Source organism: Centruroides vittatus, unplaced genomic scaffold (genome assembly GCF_030686945.1).
Source record: "Centruroides vittatus isolate TY-2023 unplaced genomic scaffold, ASM3068694v2 contig_4, whole genome shotgun sequence".
Taxonomy (NCBI): domain Eukaryota; kingdom Metazoa; phylum Arthropoda; class Arachnida; order Scorpiones; family Buthidae; genus Centruroides; species Centruroides vittatus.
Window position 1 is genome coordinate 1,118,698 of NW_027122214.1, and position 9,448 is coordinate 1,128,145.

General features: G+C 28.3%; 1 long non-coding RNA gene across 1 annotated transcript; it reads left to right on the plus strand.

The window, feature by feature from the left end:
* The first annotated feature begins 216 nt into the window (after positions 1-216).
* LOC136976325 (uncharacterized) lies at positions 217-1,193 on the plus strand. The gene is made up of 2 exons (XR_010880916.1): positions 217-886; positions 1,078-1,193. It is a non-coding gene; the product is annotated as an uncharacterized lncRNA (long non-coding RNA).
* Positions 1,194-9,448: the final 8,255 nt, after the last annotated feature.

A 9,448-nucleotide genomic window follows, 5' to 3' on the forward strand; every position in this document is an offset into this window, starting at 1 on the left:
TTAGCTATTAAAACATAATAGAAGATTATTAATAATTATCTTTTATCTTAAAAAATCAAATAGAATCGTAAATATAAATTTGCTTATTTTTTGGAGAGTTTTATTTGCCAAAGATAAACAAAATAGACAAAAAACTAGTAGAATCTAACGATACGATTTTATACCTGTACCTTTTATCATTTATTTCCTTACATTATAAAATATTTCTAGGTAGTTTTTAGGTCAATTATAATTACTTTCTCGATATAATTTTTGTGGTATTCTTCAATTGAATTTTAAATTTGCATTTAACTTTCTTTGATGATATTTTCTAATAGAATAAAAAAATAAGTAGAGTCATCAAGACCGCACATGTCCTTGGTTTATCAGAATTTATGAAAGAAACAATGAAAATGTCTGGCCTTAGTGCCTGTCACTAATGGCCACACCCAATTATTTGAATCATTAAACTGACCTATTTTCAATCCTAGTTACGTTTTTATACTTTCTTTGATTAAAAAAAAAGTGATGTCATTTGTGAAGTCGACAATATTTTATACATTATCCGAGTTTATCAACGAAATTTCTACAGTAATAAGTGTAGAAATTATGTAAAATCGTTCAAAAATGATTATTAAAAAATTTCTCTTCCTAAATGAATTACATATTTCCTGTTCCACTAACCTTCAAATGAGAGCGGTTAGAGTTACTGACCGCTCTACGCGTTCTAGTTTCCATCTAGTTCTTATATGCTGCTACATAGGTGCGAATCCGCACGTATGTTACCGTAAACCTTTCGGGAGCTTAAATGACTGATTTTAGATGGATCTATGGTGCATTCCTTTTAACCTGTCTTCAACTTATCTTGGCTATTTTTCTATCTCTCTTCGATAGAAAAATTCAACCGGTAAGTTCAGTTTATTATTATCAAAATAGCAACGAAAGGGAATTAATAGCGTTTTGCAAAATGTAACTAGGAGTTCTATAAAATTACTCTTGGCATTTAGATGAAACAAAGATTAATTTCTCTACATCCAAAATTGTATTATTAAATAATATCTACTGTAATAATAATAAACTCAATTTATGTTCATACAGGTAGACTGTTTATCATCTGACGTTCAAGACTCCAGTTTTTGCTTATCTCCACCTCAATGGCTCCATCACAATCACGAAAGGTTTCATTTATTATAATAAAATAATGATTAAATTGATTTCTGCATTTGTTTCATTTACTGAAAATATAGCACTACAGCAAATAACTGTTTAAATTATATTATTTTTTTCTTCACTAAAATATTGAAATTTATTTAGATTAGAATTAACAGAGTAGAACAAACTCGCCATTTATAGAAACCAGTCTTTCGAGAAGGACGAAATTTTATGATTATTCAACGTTTGAATTCTTTGAATTAAATCTTGAACGTGGAATATATCTTCGGTGAAATCTGTTCGACATTTAAGATTCCAAGGTTCGTTTTCAAGAACCTTGAAATTGAAATGCGATATTTCACATTTAAAAGTTTGGTAAAAATAATTAAATATTGAATTTTAAGTTTTCAGTATTTCAAACCTCTAATGGTTAATTTAAACACATTAAAAACCTGTATTTTTATTTTTATTTTTAAAATAATAATACATTTAATACCTAAGCTCGTTCTGTACTATTTATAATACTCGTTTAATTAGATTTTCGTCAGTTACAAAATAAAAATATATCAGAAATGTCTTGTTTTTACACTGATATACATCGATAAATGTCTATAAGGTTTATTTAAATTCGTGTTTAAAAAATATATATATTCTATCAATCTGATCCTATTTATCTTCTCCAATTTTGTTAAATTAAAAAATTAAGTTTTGGGCACATTTTTCTCTATTTTTTGTCAAATTTTCGAAAAAATAAAGATTTGAAAGAGGTTTGAATGAAACTCTCATTAGAGGATCGTCTAAGCCCAACAAAGGAATACAGTAACCATTTCAACTTCTTTAAACCTCAATTTAAAAATATTTTGATAATATTTAAAGTATATAAAATATATGTATTATCGAAATGGGAAGCTCTTCTTTCAATTTATGACACCGAAACAGAACAATTCACTCTTGAAATTTTCAAATTTGTCTGTGAATTTAAATATCGTCAATCTCGCCAACAATGAAAAAATTCTCTCTATATTAAAATGTTAATATATCCTCTCTATATATGTAATATTTAGATATTTTTATCTATATAGGTTGTGTTTGTTCTTCGTTCTAGATTCCGCATGCAAATCACATAATATATATATATTGTACTGTACATATGTACATATAAATACATTTTCTGCAATAAATTTCTCCAGTCTTTCATGAAATTTACTTAAACTTTTAAATTTAAAATTAAAAAAATAAGAATTGTCTCAAAAGTTTAAAAAATTCCGTACAGATGGCAGCATATGCAATCAAATGCAAGCAAATTATTCTATTAAGCTTTGGTTATTTAATTACATTTAGAATGCAATCAAAAGATAAAATACCAAAATACGACACTACTCTACGAAGGAGCTACTAGTTTTAGTTTATTATAATCAACTACACGTAGAAAGGCGTAGTTTTTTTTTTTATAGAGGATTGTCCATAAATGACGTCCACACTGGAAGGGAGGGAGGGAGGAGATTGTAGGATAGTAGGATAAAGTAGGACAAGAGGTAAGGGAGGAGTTGAGCTTCGGTGGACGTTCGTTTATTTCATTAAATTTTACACAGTATGCATTTTATTGTATTTATTTCAAAATTTCTTGTATGTTTCGTTTCTACTTACGGTATCTATCATTCGTAAAGTGATAAAGGTTTTGAAGGGGTTGTTGGACGTCCGAACTCATGGACAAACTGGGATAAGAGGGGTAGGGAGAGTAAAAATTTCCTGAAAAATGCGGACGAAATTTATGGACAGCCCCATAGCCATAAATGCATGCGTGTAAGAAAATATTCGCCCGTTGAGCAAGAATTTTGTGTTTGCACGTTCGATGTACTTAGACTCCTATAACCGTGTCTGTAGATGAATTACCTCCCTCGGGTAAAAATGTTTCTACACAAAACATTTTGCTGGATACTAAAACATTTCAATGAATACCGATCAAACTAAAGCATCTTTAGACAAAGCATTTTGTCGATAAATATTCTGGTTTATCGCGTTTTTGCCTTTTGATCAATGTACTGTACGTTGGAATCTATATAAATCGGATTTTTGGAAAACAATTTTCCCATAGAAAAAGCATTACATTTTTATCGCCATCTGCTGGAGATCGCGTGGATAACCAAGAGGTTACAATCAGCCTTAACAGTTCTGAACAGAATTATCCTTATCATTTAAATTTCGAATTAGCAGGATAGCAGATATTATTGTAAAGCATTTCAGAAAATAAACAGGAATTACGAAGAATTTGTTGAAATAAATAACGAGTACGTTGCTATCAGTAAAAGCAACAATAATTATGTACTTAATTATTGTTGCTTCTTTTGTATTGTTGCTTAATTATTGTTGTAGTGCTTATATCATTATATAGGCTACACACGACACATTTTTTTTTTTAAATTTGAAATTAATAAACTTATTCCACAAATTAAACTATGTATTTTGTAAATTAGATAAAAGTGTTGTTGTCGATCTGAAAGATTATATCGAAAAAAATAAAAATGATTAAACTGTATTTAAACAAAAGTTATTATAATTTAAAATATGATCAAAATTTTATTATACTGAAAAATATATCTACTTAACTGCAGTATAATAATTTAATAAGTATTTATTATAAACTATAATTCTATATATGTTGGCAGATTGTCATTTAAAAATCTTTTTTAGTGACAACATACATAATGCTTGACCTATATTTGCATTTTGATGTAGTGAAAATTAGTTATTAAGGATATTGAAATAAAAAACAAAATATATTGTCCTTTCCTTAGACAAGTTTTGACTGCAATTACAGTTACATTCGTTACAAAGTATAACTACTGTATATACAAGTATTTTCTGTACATCCTCGACAGAAACAGTAATAAATATTCGCTAATATTTTAATCAAAAATTCAATAAAACTTTTTCTATTAATAATATAGGTTTTCAAATTTTTATAATTCTTTTCTCGCATATACTCTACAATCTTTTCCCTTTTGTTTTGCAGTAATGGCTCCAATATATTTTATAATTATTATTTCCACTGTTTAACTAAAATGTTGGCATTTTCTGTAACCTTACGTTTTGTTTTTGACATACATTTTGATCATATTTATTATCCTTTCTCACTTTCCTGGAATCTTTTTCTCATTTTGCAAGTTGTGTATCATGTAATAAACGTTTTTTCTAAATTCTAAAAGCATAGAAAAGGCCTATTATACAGAAAGTTTTTCATTTTCTGCATCAGTTATTTATCAAATAATGTTAGTGTATAATTCGATATCTATAATGTATAATGTATAATATATAATGTATAATTTGATAATCTAGATGGTGACTATATCCTCCATAACGAAAGCCATAGGGAGAGAAACCAAAGTGGACGATGATCGTATCTATAACTGACTCCATGTCCACCAAATCCTGGATGAAAGGTTACTTCTCCTGCCAAACACGCATCTACAAAAGCTAAAATGAAGGCGACGAAAATCTAGAATAAAATAGTAATAATAATGAAGCCCGATAACAAAATAATTTTATATTATCATAAAATGCAGCCTTACTGTTATTATCACAGATTTAAGCATTTTTCCCTGAGATGTTTAAATGTATGGATTCAATATCGAATGCATTTATATATACGGCTAAACAAATAATAAATCATTTAGTTCAATTCCACGACTTATAATAGTCTTTCACCTTTAACCGAGTAAGTAGTAATATTCGTTAATCGGAACAAGGTCGATAGAGGTCGAAATCTATTCGATTTAATTTTAATTTCGTAATTATTAAATTATTCATGCTAATGCTGGAACTTAAAATTTTTCCTGTTCGAATATTAATTGATATTAGTTCGTTCTTGCTATCACACAGGCCTACGAAGAGGCAATAAAATAAAAAATGCATTGGATTATTATTACTTATAATATTCATTACACCTATACCAATATGTCACGTCTTTCTTATTTCTATTAGAAAATATAAAAATGCAATGGACTTATAAAGACAGCATTCACTTTTATCGGGTGGTCATTATATCGAGAGTCAACTGTATTTGAAATATCAATTTTTAACACAGCTTATATTCATGAGACGTTTATAAATGTATTAGTAATCAACAGTACTATAGAATTGAATCAAATATCCACAGAATTTATGAAATTCGTATTTTGCTCTTCTTCGGCCAGTATAAAGAGGTTCATTATAAATGAACATTTATATAATAGCAGATTATTCTATAAGCGAACTAAGTGCTTGTTTGAAACTCCTAGAAAAGGAAATAATTTTATATTAAATTCTATATTAGCTAGACCTTAGTTTCTAGTTATTTTAATTAGCTATTGTTATTATTTTTCTTTTGCTATCTCTAGAATAACTGAAAAAAGTATACTTACTTATTAAGATATACTTTTTCATCAATTAAGTATTAAGTATTTGTAAAAATTTGTTTCTTCTGCTCATCTTTTCTGTATTGGTTTTCATTTCAGGTTTATTCGATCTATTTTCATGATATATAAGACTTTTACAAATTATTTTTAATGCTTTTATTCATAATAGTGCATTTCAATTTCGACAATTTGGTATAAAATCAAAGGGAATTTGCTTAGAATTTTATCGAAATACATAATATTATTATATAAATTATTTTCTATTAATACGTAATGAAACAAATAGAGGATTCAGTTTTTCAAATCAGAAAAATTTTTTAATTGTAATAACTTCACATATTCTTCTTCGAGATATTTATGTGCCATATAATCATAATCGCAATGAAACAAAATGAATAATATTTACAATTCCACAAAATTAAATAATTTGACATTTTAATAATTAGACTAGTATATATCTACACGGAAAGTCTACACGGAATTTTTCAGTTTGGGACATGACCTAAAGGCAAAAATACGTGACACGATTTTTACAATATGTTGACAAATATTATTAGAGAACAAAAGTAAGTAGATAATATTTTTTCTTTATTTCAGAAATTTAATTGTAAAGTTAATAATATATACTTCACATCGTTTCATTTATTTATAAAGTTAATCAATAGCAATTAGCAAATTCATCATCCTTAATTTTCTGTTAAACATTTAATACTAATAGATTTATGATCTTTTCACATCTTGGTTATTCATCAGTTGTGTACTTTTATACTAACTAGGTTAAGACTTTTACCGATTACATGAATAAGGTTTCATACAGTTTTTTAAAATCGTGTAACTGATAAATTAAATTGTATTTAGAAGCATTTTATGATAAATTTTTTATATTATTATATTATTATATTATATTTATATTTTTTATATTTTATGATAAATTTTTTAATTTTTAAAATAATTTATATAGAAATTTCTTATGAGATATTAGCGAAGTATTTGATATATATACATACTCTTCTATATTTAACAAAATACAGTGGTGCCTCATATAACGTACTTAATCCGTTCCAGGTGCACGTCCGTTAAGTGAAACGTCCGTTATACGAAACGCATTTTCCCATAGAAATACATGTTAAAACATCTAATTCGTTCCGCAGCATAAGATAACCGTACTGTATCATAAAAAAAAGAACATGGGTGCGTTCTTTTATTCCTCCGCGTAACGCTGCGCGAGCGACATCCGTTTAAAAATTCCTGCGGAACGCGTTCCTAAATTCCGGTGGGAGTGCGCGCCGTCGAACGGCAAAAACGGCCGCTTGTAACAGTGGTTTACGGTGGAAAGCAACGTGGTGTCCTTCATGGCTCAGATAGTTTCGTTTTCGGGTCCATTATGTGGTTTTATGAATGAGAATTTAGAAATTGTGAAAGCGCAAGTTAGCGCACGCGGTGATGTAAGTGTCTTTACGAATTTTTTTTCGAGGCTATTTTGAATGCTCTTTCAACAAATAATCCATTTTATGGTTAAATTTTACAATTGGGACCCTTCTTTTGCCTTTTAAAGCTCTTATTTTAGAATTATAGATTCCTCCATCACGATACTACCGATAGTGCGGGCGCCGCCATCTTTCTTTCTTTCACAGTCGTTCCTAAATGCCTACAAACAGCAGCGCACTCCCGTAATAGCGGAGACGCAGAGCGACCGCTATTAAAGAACGCACCCATGGAGCAGTCACCAATTATGCCGGAAAGTCCGTTGTTCGCAGCCAGTCCGTAGCTCGAGTCACGTAACGGCCAAACAGAAAGTCCGTTGTTCGCAGCGTCCGTTATGCGAGGCGTACGTTATACGAGGCACCACTGTATTATAACTTGTCATTACACTTATAATTTACAATTAACATGAATTATTTTAAACATTTTTGATATTAAAGCATTTTTAATTTTATTTAAAACTATAAAAATTGTTTAATTAAATGTTTAAATCTGTAAATATTACAAATAATTTTTAATATTCAACAATGTATATATTAACTTCTTATAATTTAATATATGAATAATAAATTATAAGAAGTTTTTAAATTTTAAAATGATTTTATTTGAAAAATTTAATTTATTTGAAGTTTAGAATTCAAAATAACATCTTGCAAATCTATTTGTTTCTATTAAAACATTTAAAAAAATTAAATATTAACCGTAAAAGCTCATTACATGTCAGTAGTAAGTGTCAGTCTCTTATAGTAACTATCATTAAATATTTTGATAAATGCAGTTTGAATGTTATATTCATCTTAATTTGTTATTTATACAGTTCCAATATTCTAATAATTAAAAATACAATTCAAAATAAACATGTAAAAATAAATCTGAAAAAAATTTACGAGCTATTTTCCTAATTTTTTTCTTAAATCACCACAACAAAGTTGTAGAAAAACTCTAGAATTTTTATAAATATCTCTGGTATGATTGTATGAATTGTATTTTTCGGGCAAGAAGACCCCTAATTCGCCGAGTACGGCCTGCAATGTATCGAGCCAAAAACTGAATCCTTCTGCACGATAACGAACCTTTCCACACTTGTTTCAAGTGCGCCAGTTTTTGGCCAAAAATGGGGTAAGTGTACTCGATCTATTTACTGGACTTGGCTCCCGCAGACTTCGCCTTGTTCCCCAAGTTAAAACTGGCGCTCAAGGGGCAGCACAACGTTGACCTAGAGGGCACCCAGAAAAACGTGACGAGCGTCCTCGGCACCGTAACTTTGGAAGAATATTCGAAAATGTTTGAATGGCTGTACGAGCGTTCCAAAAATGTATCGACATGGGAGGGGATTACATTGAATAAAACAAAAAATTTCGTTCATAACATAATATTATAATATACAAGTAGTTATATGTCTATTAAACAATAGTATCTTGTTGAAAGAATAATAGCTGTGATGGTATCAGTTATCCCACTGTAATAGAAAGGATAATAACCAGTTATAATCATAGACTGTTACACACAGTCTATGATTATAACTGTCAAAATAAAGTTCAGTGCTGTAATAGTAATTCAATAGATTTCTGACAGAACAAAAACAAGAAAAAGTAATGAATTATACTATAAAATTTTTGTTAAACATAAAAATATGTAGGCCTATATATTTTTATTCTAAACATTGCTTTTGTTTAGGAAACATAATTTTTCCGTGAATCAATTGATTGGTTAATTGATCTAAATCGTATATGTAACAAAATCTTGTCGGCACTCTTGAGCAATAAAGTATTTTTATTACCATGATTTGTAAAACTTGCTATAAATGTAAAAAATGATTATATAGAATAATATTAATACTTTTAATGTACAGTACAAACAATATCTAATAATAATATTTACAGAAAATACAAATATTGAGAGTATATTTAAATATACGAGTATATATATATATGTATTGATAGTGTAGAAAATTGATAGTATATATATCATGCATTTAAAATATCTTATATCACGTCTCATCTGATAGCATCTTAATCAGAATTAGCTAAGTAATGATCGATAACGACTAATTTAAAAAAAAAAAAATTCAAATTAAGCATGCAACTAAAAGATTTTTATTAAAAGTCATTCAGTATCGATACTATCAGAACATGAAAATTAATAAATGCAATTAATAATTAAGATATGTGTCTTATTATATAAATGTTCTAATTACAATAGTTTTTTTATTATCAGAGTAAATCATTTAAAGAAAATAGAGAAGTGAAAAACGTGTGAAAGAAGATAACGAAGGCCATCTTCTTTCTCATTAAATCTTATTTAAAGAATTACTCCTCAGACCTTCAATATTTTTTATTTTTTGTGGTTTCCCTTGACATTGACAAAAAGCCATTAATTTCAAGGTGATTTCGAAGTGCACCCAGTTCTTTCAGATTAAAAAGTGTAGAAGAGAAAAGAGT